General features: G+C 44.6%; 1 long non-coding RNA gene across 1 annotated transcript in view; it reads left to right on the top strand.

The window, feature by feature from the left end:
* The first annotated feature begins 14,183 nt into the window (after nt 1-14,183).
* LOC123061172 (uncharacterized) overlaps nt 14,184-16,296 on the top strand; it is a 5,199-nt gene continuing 3,086 nt past the window's right edge. The window contains exons 1-2 of the long non-coding RNA XR_006428610.1: nt 14,184-14,434; nt 15,695-15,752. This is a non-coding gene — a long non-coding RNA (uncharacterized lncRNA). The remainder of the gene's footprint in view (nt 14,435-15,694; nt 15,753-16,296) is intronic.

The following is a 16,296-nucleotide window of genomic DNA, read 5'->3' as shown; positions in this document are numbered from 1 at the left end:
TGATCCGTAGATCGATCTTGCATGTTTTCCTTTGTCCTCCAGTACGTCTCGTAGGTCTGGCGTATTTCCCCATGCCTTGACGTTTTTATGTGAGTGACTTTGGAGTGCAGACTGAGCTTTTGGCTAAAATTCCTCTTTGCCGCGACCACGAGGTGGCCGGTCAGCCGCATCATGTGCTGGAGATGTGGGTTTGAATGCTTCATCCTCCAGTCGGGGTAGCAACCTACGCTTTGGGTAACTCTTGGAGGGACGTTCGAGTTTATATTCCTCGGCCGCAAGGACTTCGGTCCATCTGTCGGCTATCAAATCTTGATCAGCTTGAAGCTGTTGTTGCTTTTTCTTAAGGCTATTTGCCGTGGCTATAAGCCGGCGCTTGAAGCGCTCTTGTTCGACGGGATCCTCAGGCACGACGAATTCGTCATCGTCGAGGCTTGCCTCGTCTTCGGAGGGAGGCATGTAATTATCATCCTCCGCCTCTCCATCTGCCGCTCTCTCTGGAGGGCTGGCTTCTCCATCCTCCTGCCCTAAATCTTGCTGGAGGGGATTGTTGCTGTCTTCGGCACTGTCCGGAGTGCTATTATCTCCTGTGCCGGCATCACCGCTTTTGCCTTGGCGGGACTTAGAGCGGCGCCGCTGACGCCGGCGCTTGGGTTGCTTCTTGGAGGGGTCATCCTCCGTTGTCTCGTCGCCATTGCCTTCTTTGGGTGTGTCCACCATGTATATATCGTATGATGAGGTGGCTGTCCAGTGCCCTGTGGGCAGTGGTTCCTCTTCGTCTCCCGCATCGTCGTCCATACCGTCGATGTCTTCGGAGTCGAAGTCGAGCATGTCGGTTAAGTCGTCGACAGTGGCTACTAAGTGGGTGGTGGGTGGGCGGCGAATTTCTTCGTCATCCGCATCCCAATCCTGCCGGACATAGTTCGGCCAGGATCCTCCTGACAAGGAGAGAGACCTTAATGAGTTCAGTATGTCGCCGAAGGGCGAGTGCTGAAAAATATCCGCGGAGGTAAACTCCATGATCGGCGCCCAATCGGATTCGATAGGAACGGGCGCAGGCGGTTCGGAGTCCGTGGCCGGAGAAGGATCCGGCAGTTTGGCAACACGGCTCTCGTGAAGGGTAAGGTCGATATTCGGCTCGATCGCCGCTGAGGATACGGCCTCCGTGACGGGGTCTATCCACCCGTCCATGGATGGCGCAACTGGCTCCGAATTGAGGCTCGGAGCGGCTGCCGGTGCGATCTCCTGAATACGGTCCGATGGTAGAGCTAAATCGTACTCATCGTGACCGCGTGGCGCACAAGGCAGGGGCTCGAATCCGTCGAAGATCAAGTCTCCGCGGATATCGGCCGTGTAATTTAAGCTTCCAAACCTGACCTGGTGGCTAGGGGCGTAACTTTCGATCTGCTCCAGATGGCCAAGCGAGTTGGCCCGCAGTGCGAAGCCGCCGAACACAAAGATCTGTCCGGGGAGAAAAGTCTCACCCTGGACTGCATCGCTACCGATGATAGTAGGAGCCATCAAGCCTAATGGCGAAGACACAGAGGAACTCTCAATGAAAGCACCAATGTCGGTGTCAAAAATGGCGGATCTCGGGTAGGGGGTCCCGAACTGTGCATCTAAGGCGGATGGTAACAGGAGGCAGGGGACACGATGTTTTACCCAGGTTCAGGCCCTCTTGATGGAGGTAAAACCCTACGTCCTGCTTGATTTATTCTTGATGATATGAGTATTACAAGAGTTGATCTACCACGAGATCGGAGAGGCTAAACCCTAGAAGCTAGCCTATGGTATGATTGTATGTTGTCCTACGGACTAAAACCCTCCGGTTTATATAGACACCGGAGGGGGCTAGGGTTACACAAGGTCGGTTACAAAGGAGGAGATATACATATCCGTATTGCCTAGCTTGCCTTCCACGCCCAGTAGAGTCCTATCCGGACACGAGATGAAGTCTTCAATCTTGTATCTTCATAGTCCAACAGTCCGACTGTCCAGAGACCCCCTAATCCAGGGCTCCCACAGGGGCCTTTATATAGATTCTGGGAGCTAGGAGAGGGCTATTGAGGTGTGGTTTTCGCCCACACGATCATGATCCAACGACGAAGAACATGGAGGGGGTTTAGATGGGCTTGTGGGCTATTGTGGATGGGTGTTGGGCTGCAAAGACAAGGAGGGCTTCCGTTAACGTGGTTAACCGTTGGGGCATCAAACGACCTCCAAATGGACCAAAATTTGACAGGCGGTCTACCGGTGATGTACCAAGGCCACTCGACAAATCTTGGCCCATTCCAAGAACTTTTTTCTCCCGCTCACCAAACGAGATCTGGAAGGTGTGGCAGGTGTGTGTAAGTTTGAAAAGGGCTCGGAATGGATAACGGAGAAAACTGGGAGACCTGGACGAATGCAATTTTTGAAAACATGCAGATGAAATGCATATGATGACATGGCAAAGTGCAACACGCAAGCGAATGACATGGCAATGATAGCGAAATAACTGGAAGACACCTGACGCATCGGACTCGGGGTGTTAAAGTGTATGAGCCGTAGGTCTTGGATGAGTACATGGCGTGCTTGAAATCTTCTTGTACTTGTCGTTCCACCTTGGTCGCTTGATGAACTAGCTCTAGAAGGTTGGAGTAAGGCTAGAAATCGGCAATCTTCCGTATTGGGTGGTTGAGGCCGTTCAAGAAGCGTTCCATTGTTTGCTCATCATCTTCTTTGACATTGGCTCGTATCATGGCAATCTCCATTTCTTGATAGTATTCTTCAACCGTCTTCGTGCCTTTCTTGAGGAGTTGCAACTTCTTGAAGAGATCTCATGTGTAGTGTGTAGGCACAAAGCATGATTGCATGACGTCCTTCATTTGTGTCCATGTCGTGATGGGTGGCTCGTCCTTCTGGCAATGTCGCTCGGTCACTTGTTCCTACCAAATGAGGACGTAGTCTTGGAACTTGAGGGATGCCATGGCAATCTTCTTTTCCTCGTCATAGTTGTGGAGATGAAATATCTTGTCGACTTTCAATGCCCATGATAAGTACTCCTCGGGGTCGTTGCCTCCGGAGAACTTGGGCATGGTGAACTTGAGCTTGCCGTAGCAGAGTTCCTCATCAAAGTGATGATGTTGAAATCGCTCATGGCGGGGAGGAGGAGGGTCTGCACGCCCTTGCTCCAATTGGTGTTGCTCTTGGCATGGAGGAAGATCGTTGACGAGGATGCGCTCTTGGCATAGTGGAGGGCGATGCATGTGTTCACAATCTTGCCTTTCTTGGTTTTCTTCATGTTGGGCGGCTTCTTCTTGTATTTTCTGATGAAAAGCTTCCTCTTGCTCACGTACTTGACGACTGCGGTGGGCAACGGCTTGAGTGGACTCTCAGAGCGCGTCGCGAGCCACTTGAGCTTGAGCTTCACGTCGTTGTTGTTGAAGATGTTGTGCCTCGGCATCTTGTTCCTCTTGGTGTTTGCGCTCCCTCTCTTCCTCTTGTTGGCATTGGCGTTGCCTTTCTCGTGCTTGTGCAAAGGTAGCTTGGTTTTGGCGGTGTCGATGTTCTTGCACTAGAAGTTGCTCTTGAGGATCGATGTCGTGAAGAGGATTGTGATTTTCTTGACGGTCTTGGCGCGCGGCTCGTTGAAGAGTGTTAGATGTCGGAGTACTTGAGCCAGAGATGGTGTCATCAGAGTGTTGACTCGATCGGCTCCATATCGAGTAGGACGACATTGTAGAAGAGTGGTTAACCAACAAGGCACGAATCTCATCCATTCTTGCATTTCTCTCTTGTTTTTGTTCGTCGAGCTTGTTGTCGAATTAGTCTCTTAGACATTGCTCGAAGAGGCATAAGTCAGTGGCGAGATGGTCGATGCGGTCGCTCATTGCTTGTTGTTCTTGATGCAAAGCTTGTTGTGCACCAAAGAGGTGTTGCTTGGTGACGTAGGAGGTCATGTCGTCGTCTTGCTCGATGAAGAGTGGGTTGGTAGAGGAACTCGGCCTATCCATCATGTGAAAGTGGTGGTGAGTAGGAAAATGAGAGAACAAAACCAAAGTTACCTTTTCCGAAGATTGTGGATGTAACAAGTATGATCGCACGTGATGCTATAATAGGAGAGTTGGTACTGGGTATTGTTTCTCACGCCTACAAGTAAAAGGCTTATGGAGGAGCTAGGTTAGGAAATGGCACAAATAATTCAAGCAAATGTTAATCAAGATATTGAAAAAGTTGAGAATATTCACAAATGGCAAGTAAGACAAATAGATCAAACCCAAGATAACACGAGGAACGCACACACGGAAGATAAATGGGATCCGCACAACCAAGGGGTGAGCTCTACGATGTGGAACCACGGAAAAATGCTCTTGTTGTACGGATACTAGAGAGACGCTAGCTCGATTGCTCCAATGGGCTAGATACGCTAGTGCACCAACCTAAGAGAGAAATGGGTCGTCTCACTATCCAACTATGCTTATGTATGTATGAACCAAGATGATGAACTAGGTAAAGTGTTTCAATGCTATTGCTTACAAGCTCTTGCTTCTCTTCTCTTTTGCTTAAAAGCTTTCCTTTATTTGCTTTTTTTACTAGGCCCCAATGCAAGATGACAAGTAGTATATGCACGGGAGAGACATAACACTAATGGTGCACTAAGGAGTGGCCCGGCAATGCTCAACAAGCTAGTCTTGATGGGTAAGCTACGCAAAATAGGCTCGAAGCTATCAAGGTAATGGCAAGGGTAGCACAAAGGCGTCGTCGAGGTTACCATCCTTGCTTATGGTTGGTATGAAGATGATGTAGTTGGAACGATGTGGAGTCCGAGTCGATGATGAGTGGCAGTGATGATGGCGTCCAAACGCACCCAAGTAGCTGAAACACCTTAGGACACGAGGTAAATCGCACCCCAAACTCAAACAACCACGAGAAATATTGTGGAGGAACACAAGTGGTGGTAGGGAATCAAAATGATGCAAAACCAAACATGGTCGGAAGTCTCTGGATGGTCCGTGCACACGGGGTAAGTGAGGCCCGTGTGCACGGGGTCCCCTGTGAGCGGACGAACTGCTCTGGATCCATGGGCATTTCCCAATTTGAGGCCAAATTCAATGGAGGGGTGCGTGGGGAAGATGATAGGGGGATAGATCCACTTTCCAAACACCAAATTTGTGGATCAAAACAACCAAATCTCACAAGATCAACAAATTGCAAGAAAATTTTTTGGGGCTATTTTTGGTGGGGATTTTTGAATTAGGACGAAAAAACAAAAAAATCAAGCTAGAAAATGGAGGGTAGGGACTCCAAGATGTGAATCAACCTTGCTCATGATACCAAGATATTGTAGGGTGAAACCTTGAGATGGATCTGTTCACACTTGGAGGGGGAAAAGGAGATGAACAACAAGAACACAAAGAGGAAAATCACTCCAACAATACCCAATTACACATCCACTAGAATAGCGAACACAAGATCCACAAGTTCACAAACACAATCAAAGGAAAAGAAACAATGATAAGGTTCTTCCCACTCCTAGGAGATGAGGTCTTGAAGGTAGTCTTCTCCTTGTGGACATCTTGAAATTCACAAGGATTCTTCCCTAAGGGGTCTTGATCCACAAGAGGGAAGGTAGAAGGAGAAAATATCTCATCTAATACTTTGCTAACCCTAAACATAACCCTAGGTACGGAATATATAGGCTTGGGGTCGAGGTGGATGGAGAGGGGCTCGAACAGGTGATCACAGCCGTCCATCCTGGAGAGCCCGTGCGCACGGGGTTAGTGGGGCGCGTGCGCACGGGGTCCTGTGGGCACGGTACACGCTCGTGCTCACGGGGTGCCTCAGCGCCAACTCCCTGGATAGTCCGTGGGCACGGGATCTCGGGGGGCCGTGCGCACGGGGTCACCTGGGACTTCCTGTCCAGCTGCTGTAGTGCTCCGTCTTGATCCGCATGGCCTTGGGGTGGTCCTCCTTCTCCTTCGTGATTCTCCTGATCTTCTTGGTGGTGTTCCTCTTTGTACCTAATGAATCATAGCATATTTTGGTGAGGTAGCAACCAAGTTCCATTTGTATCCATATGCAAGCCAAGTAGGAAAGAATTCACCTTGGTTTCTAATGCGCGTGCTCTAGCTCTTGTCATAGGTACACATGGGGCTTGATGTGTTGATGTAGAGTCCATGGGGATGATGAAAGGATGCTCCGCATCACCTCCCCCCCCTTGGGAGAGATTCGTCCATGGATCGTGATCTTCATCACCATGGTACTTGGCCAAGTCTTTGACATTGAAGATGTCACTTACGTTGTACTTGTCGTGTGGGATGTCAATCTTGTAAGCGTTGTCGTTGTAGCGTGCTAGCACCTTGAAGGGTCCATCGGCGCGTGGTAGTAGCTTTGACTTGCGCTCGTTGGGGAAGCGGTCTTTGCGAAGATGAAGCCATACAAGATCGCCCGGTTGGAACACCATTGGTGTCTTGTTGATGTTGAGCTTGGTGGCTATGCGGTGTACTTGATGCTCAATTGTTGCCCTTGTATCTTCATGCACTTTATTGAGAAAACTTGTCATTGCACTAGCATCCATGTTTGTGCGTTCTTGTTGCAGAAGAGGTAGAATGTCCAATGGGGGCAATGGGTTGAAGCCGTAGACAACCACGAAGGGAGACTTGCCAGTAGTAGTGTGTCGAGATCGATTGTAGGCGTACTCGGCGATTGGTAAGCACTCCTCCCACTCCTTGATTTTCTTCTTGATCAACACGCGTAGGAGAGTAAATAGCGTTCGGTTGGTGACTTCCGTTTGGCCATCGGTTTGAGGACGGTAGGTCATTGAGAATAGAAGCTTGATGTCGAGCTTGGCGCAAATGGTCTTCCAAAAGTAGCTTAAGAACTTGACGTCGTGGTCCGACACAATGGTCCTTGGCACTCCATGAAATCTCAAAATTTCCCTATAAAAAAGATTAGCAACATGTGAAGCATCATCTATCTTGTTGCATGGTATGAAATGTGACATTTTTGAGAATCGGTCCACAACAACACAGACGAAATCCTTTCCATTGCGAGTTCTAGGTAAACCAAGCACGAAATCCATACTAATATCCTCACATGGTTGATATGGAATTGGAAGGGGCATATGTAAACCATGAGACTGGGCTTTGGACTTACTTTGCGACATGTAGAGCATTTGTTGGTGAAGCGTGCCATGTCACGGAATATCTTTGGCCAAAAGTACTTGAAGGAGAGTGTGGTGAAGGTCTTGTCGCGTCCAAAATGTCCCATGATTCCACCTTCGTGAGCCTCTTGCAAAAGCAACAAATGAAGAGAAGACTTGGGTATACAAAGTTTGTTAGCGCGCATAAGGTAGCCATCTTTGAGATAAAAGTCCTCCCAACAAGTATGAGTAAGAAATTTGGCATAAGGAAGTGCAAAAGAAGGATCATTCACATAAAGATCTTTAATATGCTCAAAGCCAATAACATTCAACTCTAGTTGAGTAACAAGCATGCATATGCGGGAAAGAGCATCCGCCACAACATTTTCTTTGCCCTTAATGTACTTGATCACATAAGGAAAAGATTCAATAAATTCACTCCATTTAGCATATGTCGTTTATTCAACTTGGTTTGGCCTTTTAGGTACTTAAGTGTCTCATGATCGGTATGTATCACAAATTCGTGTGGACGAAGATAATGCTCCCAAACATGCAATACTCGCACTAAAGCATATGATTCTTTGTCATATATAGGATAGTTAAGTTGAGCACCGGAAAGTTTTTCGCTAAAATATGCAACGACTCGCTTTTCTTGCATCAAAACTCCACCAATACCATGACCGCTAACATCACAATGAACCTCAAAAGTTTTGGTGAAATCGGGAAGTTCTATATGCACAAGTTCTGGAAACGCGGTATTATCCTGGCAGTGACATATTTTCAGTTGTTCCGATGGCGGGCATGAGCTACACTTGGTGAAGCATTAAGGGCCTGGAGTTAGTTAAGGAGGATCTGGTGTGTTGAAACAGGGGGAGAAGATAAAGATCTGGTCTGACCCTTGGCTCCCAAGACCAAGAGATTAGTTCATGCGGCCATTAATGAAGCAGGGTGCACACCTTCCCACACAGGTCTCAGAGCTGATCGATCCAATATCCAACAGCTGTGTTAGATAATAATGAGAAATAAATGAGACAGAGAGACACGGATTTTACGTGGAACCCCTTGCGGGAGAAAACCACAGACGCACGAAGGTGCAACCACTATGAGGAGGAGTATTACAAGCATGAGATGACAGACCGTCTTTAGGTATGACTACATGGGGTATATAAGAGGGCAATACATGAGAGTCCTTGGAGGACAAGTAAACGAGTTGTACTTGTACGAGTTGGTACCAACGCAAAGGCCCACACCGTATGTACTACGTCTAGTCCAATACGGCAGAATTTGGATCACAATTTAACAATCTCCACCTTGAGCCAAATTCTCTCCAGTAGTCGAAGAAAGTGAATAACTCCATCCAAATCAGCTTAAACACCTTGTGCGTCAAAGTCCATAGGACTAGTGAGAAATACCAACTAAGCCTGAGCAAAGCTCAAACTTATTGGTCGAAACTGGCTTTGTCATCATATCAGCGGGATTATCATGAGTACTTATCTTGCATACCTTCAAATCACATTCAGCAGCAACATCTCGAATATAGTGATATCTGACATCAATGTGGTTTGTTCTCTCATGATACATTGGATTCTTTGTAAGATATATAGCACTTTGACTGTCACTAAATACGGTAGGGCAAGATGAATCTCCACAAAGCTTAGCGTACAAACCTCTCAACCAGATAGCTTCTTTACATGCCTCAGAAATAGCCATATACTCGGCATCAGTAGTGGAACAAGCCACAATAGAATGCAAAGTTGCTCTCCAACTCACAGCACAACCACCAATGGTGAAAACATAACCTGTGAGTGATCTTCTCTTATCCAAATCACCAGCAAAATCAGAATCAGCAAAACCAATAAGTCCATCTCTAGTTTTCCCAAACTGTAAATAAGCATTAGAAGTACCTCGCGGGTATCTGAAAATCCACTGAACTGCTTTCCAATGCTCTTTTCCGGGATTAGCCATGTATCTACTGACAACACTCAATGCATAAGATAAATCCGGACGAGAACAAACCATGGCATACATAAGTGAACCAACTGCACTCGAATAGGGAACTCTAGACATGTACTCAATATCTACATCTGACTTAGGACATAAAGCTGATGATAATTTGAAGTGTGCAGCTAACGGAGTACTTACTAGCTTGGCATTATGCATATTAAAATGATGAAGAACTTTATCAATATATCCCTTCTGACTTAGATATACTTTTCCAGATGGTCTATCTCTAGATATTTCCATGCCAAGTATTTTCTTTGCTGCACCCAAATCCTTCATCTCAAATTCATTACTCAATTGCTTCTTTAGTTCATTAATCTCTGACATACTCTTTGCAGCAATTAGCATATCATCAACATAAAGGAGCAAATAATTAGTTGAAACTTTGACAGTTTTCAAATAAACACAGCTATCATAATTAGACCTTTTGAAACCTTGAGAGAGCATAAAGGTGTCAAATCTCTTGTACCACTATCTAGGGGATTGCTTCAATCCATAAAGAGATTTCTTTAACTTGCAGACAAGCTTTTCTTTTACAGGAATAACAAAACCTTCAGGTTGTTCCATATAAATATCCTCTTCTAATTCTCCATGTAAGAATGCAGTTTTAACATCCAATTGTTCAAGCTCAAGATCATGCATGGCAACAATACTGAGTAAAGTGTGAATAGAGCTATGCTTCACAACAGGAGAAAAGACTTCGTTATAGTCAATACCTGGAATCTGACTGTAACCTTTAGCAACTAACCTTGCTTTATATCTTGTCTCATCATTAGGAGAAACACCTTCTTTGCTCTTGAAAACCCACTTGCAACGAATAGGTTTCTTCTCTCTCGATAATTTTACTAAATCCCAAGTGCCATTCTTTTTAAGTGATTCCATCTCATCATGCATAGCGGTCATCCACTTATTGCTATCACCGGAAATAATAGCCTTGGAATATGAAGAAGGCTCAGCATTACCTTCAATTTCTTCTGCAACAGGTAAAGCAAAAGAAACAATATTGCACTCTTCAATTAACCTATCAGGTTTATTAATACCCCGTCTAACTCTGTCACGTGCGAGATTCCAAATGGGTAGAACAATAGGCTGATTTGGAGTGGGAGTGACATGATCATCATCAATGACGGGTTCATCATGTGCATCAACATTTTCATTACCGGATGTATCACCTAAATCAATAACATGCTCCACCTGAACAGTAGGCTCCTAAACAATAGGCTGTTGTTCACTCTCAATAGGAACATTAGTAGATGAAACATCTTGTAACATAGCACATTCATTAAAGACAACATTTCTGCTAATAACAACCTTCTGGGTTTCAGGATTCCACAATTTAAAACCTTTAACACCAGACTTATAACCAAGAATGATGCACTTAAGAGCCCTAGGCTCCAACTTACCATTATCAACATGAGCATAAGCAGTGCAACCAAAAACTCTCAACTGTGAATAATCAGCGGGTGAACCAGACCATACCTCAATTGGAGTTTTCTTATTAAGAGCAATAGATGGTGAACGGTTAATGAGATAACAAGTAGTGGAAGCAGCCTCAGCCCAAAAACGCCTATGCAAACCTGCATTGGACAACATGCAACGGGCTCTGGAAATAATGGTCATGTTCATACGCTCAGCAACACCGTTTTGTTGAGGAGTATAAGGAACGGTGTAGTGTCTGACAATGTCTTCAGACTTGCAATAATTCTTAAATTGCTTAGAACAGAATTCCATACCATTATCAGCGTGAATTATTTTTACCTTCTTTTCAGTTTGTCTTTCAATCATAATCTTCCACTGCTTAAATGCTGAGAATGTTTCATGTTTATGCTTCAAAGAAATAAGGCCAAACTTTTCTCAAATAATCATCAATAATAGTCAGCATGTAACTAGCACCACCTAGTGACTTTTTTCGAGATGGTCCCCATAAATCAGAATGAACATAATCAAGAATACCTTCAGTTGTATGAACCGAAGTGTTGAACTTCACCCTCTTGTGTTTGCCAAAGATACAATGCTCACAAAATTTCAGTTTACTAGGTTCATATCCATCAAGAAGACCTCTCTTATTTAACTCTGCTAAACCAAGTTCACTCATATGTCCAAGACGCATATGCCAAAGGTTAGCAGCATCACAATCAGAATTCTTTAAAACAACTAGAGTAGCGTTACCTGAAACTGTAGGACCTCGAAGGTAATAAAGACCATTGGTCGAACTTAAGTCACCTTTCATCACAATAAGGGAGCCTTTGGTGACCTTCAAAACACTATCTCCATCTGAATACTTATACACATTTGCATCAAGGGCACTAACAGAGATAAGATTTCTCTTCATCTTCGGAATATACCGAACATCTATCAAAGTTCTGATTGTGCCATCAAACATCTTGATTCAAATGGAACCTATGCCTTCAATCTTGCATGGTGAATTATCAAAACCCAAAACGGAACCAGCTGAAGTAGTGGAATCAAAAGTATTAAACCAATCTCTATGTGGACACATATGAAAAGTACAAGAAGTGTCAAGTACCCATTCATCATTGATCTCAGCACATCCAGCAATAACGACAAGAGCATCATCAGAACTATCATCACGAGCAACGTTAGCAGAATTTTCACCTTGTTTGTTACCTTTCCTCTTTTCTTTATTATGCAACTTGAAACACTCCAAGATGTCGTGCACATCTCTCTTGCAATATTTCTTGTCTCTGGATTGCGACCGGCCCCTGTAGCCATTTTTACTTTTGCCTCTGTTTCCATTATTAGAGTTATTCTCCTTTGTCCTGCCACGAACATATAATCCCTCGGCTTGGGATGAACTCAAACCATCCTGAGGCACCATTAATTTCATCTTCTCCTCAGAGTTCAAAGCTTCATAAACCTCATTAAGCGTGAGAGTATCACGACTGTATGATATGGTGTCTCTAAAATTGGTATAGGAACTTGGCAGTGACCAAAGTAACATTAAAGCAGTATCTTCCTCTTCATACTTAACCTTCATTGCAGCTAGATCAGATATGATCTCTTTAAATTTTGAAATATGATTCAAAACATTACCTCCCTTGGGTAACCTGTGCAGGAATAATTTTTGCTTCAGATGCATCTTGTTGGTAAGATCTTTAGTCATACAAATCCCTTACAGCATTAACCATAGAGCGGCGGCAGTTTTCTCGCTCAAAACTTCCTGCAAAATATTATTATGCAAATGGAGTTGAATTTCCGACAAAGCCTTACGATCAATTCTTTTCTCCTCATCGGTCCAGTTCTCAATTCGGTTCTTCCCAAAACTATCCAGTGCTTCATCATAGTCGGTCTGTGCCAACAACGCCCGCATCTTGACTTGCCATAGGGTAAACCTTGTGTCACGGTCTAGCGGCGGAAAATCGTACTTCATGAAAGCCATGAGTGGATAAATCTTTGTACACAAAGTAATACAAACCCATAGAAAAATTCTTGACAGAATTTAATATGCGGATCAAACAACTAGAAAGATGGCACCTGGAACAGTCTTCGGTGGCTGTAGCAATTGACGATGATGGATAAACCAAACTAGTAATCTAGTAGTACTAGCCAATTTACGTGGTGATGGATCGCTGGTTCAACTTTGTCTTGACTTGGAAAAGTAGCAAGCAGTAGCACCTGTGTGGATGTCCTCGAGACTTGAGTGCGTCCAATCAGCGAATAGGCTGCAGCGGAAATTCACGATCTCGACGACTTGAAGCCTGTACGCACAGCAGCGGCAACTCGCCAGGTCATGTTGGGAATTGAAGCCTCAGCTGCAGCGTGCAACGAGACGAACCTTTGACTGGACAGATCGCTTGAAGCAGCACACAACACCCCCGCCAAAAAAAACTCTTGAACCCTATCCGTCTCGGCTTCGTATGGCGGCGTAGTAGAAATCGACCCAGATGGATCGCCTGGTCGCGTCGGCGGCGGTGCACAGACGGAACCCTAATTCTCTCGTCTCATCTCGTATCTGCAACTTGGCTTTATATACCACTTGTTAGATAATAACGAGAAATGAATGAGACAGAGAGACGGATTTTGCGTGGAAACCCTTGCGGGAGAAAACCACGGATGCACGAAGGTGTAATCAATATGAGGAGGAGTATTACAAGCACGAGACGACAAACCGTCTTTAGGTACGACTACATGGGTTATATAAGACGGCAATACATGAGAGTCATTGGAGGACAAGTAAACGAGTTGTACTCGTACGCGTCGGTACCAATGCAAAGGCCCACATCGTATGTACTACGTCTAGTCCAATACGGTAGAATTTGGATCATAATTTAACAAGCTGGGATACTGAGCTTGTCATGCAAACCTTCCATGCAGAGGATGCAAGCTAAAGCTAATCCTATCCATTCCCGTTCTTGAGCAACATGACGACTTTGTTGCATGGTATTACGACTCTCGAGGTCTCTTCTCTGCCAAATGTGCTTACAGGGTACACATCATCTGGTCCGGCAATAGAGCAACAAACCACATAGAGAGGGAATCGAGGGAATGAACTTTCGCAAGAAAGTGTGATCGGGAATTTGGAAGATGGACTGTTCAGGCAAGGTCCATCATTTTCTGTGGCGGTTTGGGCACAACAGTCACCCTCTGCACATGAATATTGAACTTAGGGGAGTCGAACTGGACAGAAGATGCGCGGCATGCGACCGCTTCTTTGAGGATGATGGTCGCTTCTTCTTCATATGCAAATTAGTTAAGGCTCTATGGTGGGAGACAGGTCTTGAAGGCGAGCGCCAAGCTAATGGGGGCATTCGCCCCTTCAAGTGTTGGAGTTAGTCCTTGCCCTACCAAACATTAAAAAGCTCCAAGTGATCTTCTTGTTGTGGCGCTGGTGGAATGAAAGAAATCGCATTAGACACGGTGAGAGGAAGATGTCAGCGCAATAATTTGCTAGTCAGATCAAAGTTCTGTCGAACCTCCGGCACAGACCACAGTTGTCACGCCATGTAGATGGAAGCCACCTGAGGCCGTGTTTGGCACACCGGGATCGAAGGGTTTTTTTAGTGGATTTTCCCCTTCGGGCTTAAAAGCCCCTAAAAGCCCAACAGAAGCGTTTGGTGCACTGGGCTTCAACCGGGTCAGCCCCGAATATCCCGTCTGATCCTCCCCGATCCACGGGGCTTTCCAGCATCGAGGGGTACCTCGCGTCTCACACGCCTCATGCGGGAGGGAGAAGAGACGCGGCCGCGGTCACAAGAGACGGCGAGAACCGCGCGCAGCCGCCGTCGTCGCTGCTAACGCCGTCGGACGCCTGCTTCCTCTTCTTCCTAGGGAAAGCTGGCCTTCTCCCCCGAGGTACACCACCCCCTCCCCCTCCCTCATCTTCGTCTAGGGTTTCCGCCGCCAGTCCTCCGTTCGCCTCGTCCTCCCCGGCGAGCTCGCCAAGCACATCGTCACTGAGAGCCACCACCGGCTCCTCTCCCTTTTCCAGCACCACCGCTGTGAGAGGCCCTTCCTGTTGTTCATCTGCCTGCTTCCCCATCACATTCCTCCTCCCCCTGTTTGAAGTTAGTTGACGCTAGATCTGGACTACTATTCAAGACAACTCCAACCCTTTTTTGATGTCATTTATGTGTGCCTTAACATTATACATGTAGATGCTCAAGTAGGATCTCTACCTTTCGGTACTGATTTTATACTCCATAGTAAAAAATCCCATTATTATTAGCATATAGTACTCCTATATCTGATAACAAAGTAACAAAATACAGCCGACCATTTTGTGTTAGATATTGATAATTGGATGTAGTGTAGAAATGTGAGGAGAGAATCATTTTGTTGCACATAAGTTTCATTGGTATATCATCGGTCTGATTAATTTTGACACTATGTGCTAAAAATATAGCATTGTTTAGAAATAATATGCATTTTGTCGCCTAATATGGGAAATATTAGGGTCAATTCTACTACTTTTTTTCTCTACTAGTTCTTTTACATTCAAGTCTAGCAGTAGCTTTGTTTCAAATATGTAAGGAATAACTTTTGAAAGGACACTACCTGCTACCTTATACATCTATTTGTTGAATGTTCAACTTTGAAAAATGCAATAAACACATATTCTGAAGTTAGAACTGCTGTAGCGTCACTCTGTATATCTTGCTTGCATCTTGTCTGAATAAAGTTGAAAGTCAAGAAATAACTGAACCATACTGGCCCAGAGCAGCAAGCAGGGAACTAATTGAAACCATTTTTTTGTTCAATCAGTGAGAGAAAGGTACAGTGAGTTTTTCATATTTAAGTTACAAAGATCAGCAAGGCATGCCTTCTTGCAGTTTGACAACCTAATGAGAAAACATGTCGAAGTTAACTGTTACTGGTGTGATTTGCTAAGATGAGTAAAATACATGCAGACAAGAGCTGGAAATCAATTTCTCATCTGAGATGACTAGTTGTAGTATATTTATGTGGTTGCTAACTGAGCATATGCATGTACATGTCTAACTAAGAATATACTTAAGCTCTTATTCCTGATTAGCTTAGAACAAACATTTATGATGCTCTGTTATAATGTAATAGCGAGCTCTTTGTTATCTTACATGTTCATCAAACTGCAAGAAGTGAGTGCGGTCATGTGGCTTCGGAGCGAAATGGATGAGTTGCCTACCTAGAAGAGGTATTTTGATTTGGTTTGTAATGTTCTTGCTTGCTTGGTCTTGTTCTTAAGCTCCTATTCCTGATTAGCTAGAAATCAATTTCTCATCTCCGAACTGAGACTACACTTAAGCTCCTATTCCTGATTAGCTTGGAACAAACATGTTTTTCTTGTGAATGAATGCTTTGTCTGCATACTAATTTGAATAAAGGGCAAATAACAGGAAGAAACTGAACCATACTGTTTGGCAATCAGCAATAAAGTAATTGTAGAGTTTTTGTTAGAGAAATAGATACAATTTGATAGTGAACAATCATACTAAATCTAATATATTTTTTTAGTTGTATATATGATCTGTACATATAAATTTTTAGTTTTGATCTGTACATATATATGATCTGTACTGTATATGCAAAGAGTTTCTGTCAACCTTTTCTCTGCAGTGTATATATGGTCTATACGTATAAAATTTTAGTTGTGAGTTTCTAGTGCTAGTACTCGATGTGAGATATCTATGTGACCTGATGGTAGAGCTTGCTTTCTCTATTTGCATCAAGTTAAATCT

This window comes from Triticum aestivum, chromosome 3A (assembly GCF_018294505.1).
Source record: "Triticum aestivum cultivar Chinese Spring chromosome 3A, IWGSC CS RefSeq v2.1, whole genome shotgun sequence".
NCBI classification, from domain to species: domain Eukaryota; kingdom Viridiplantae; phylum Streptophyta; class Magnoliopsida; order Poales; family Poaceae; genus Triticum; species Triticum aestivum.
This window is presented reverse-complemented; position numbering and strand designations above follow the sequence as displayed.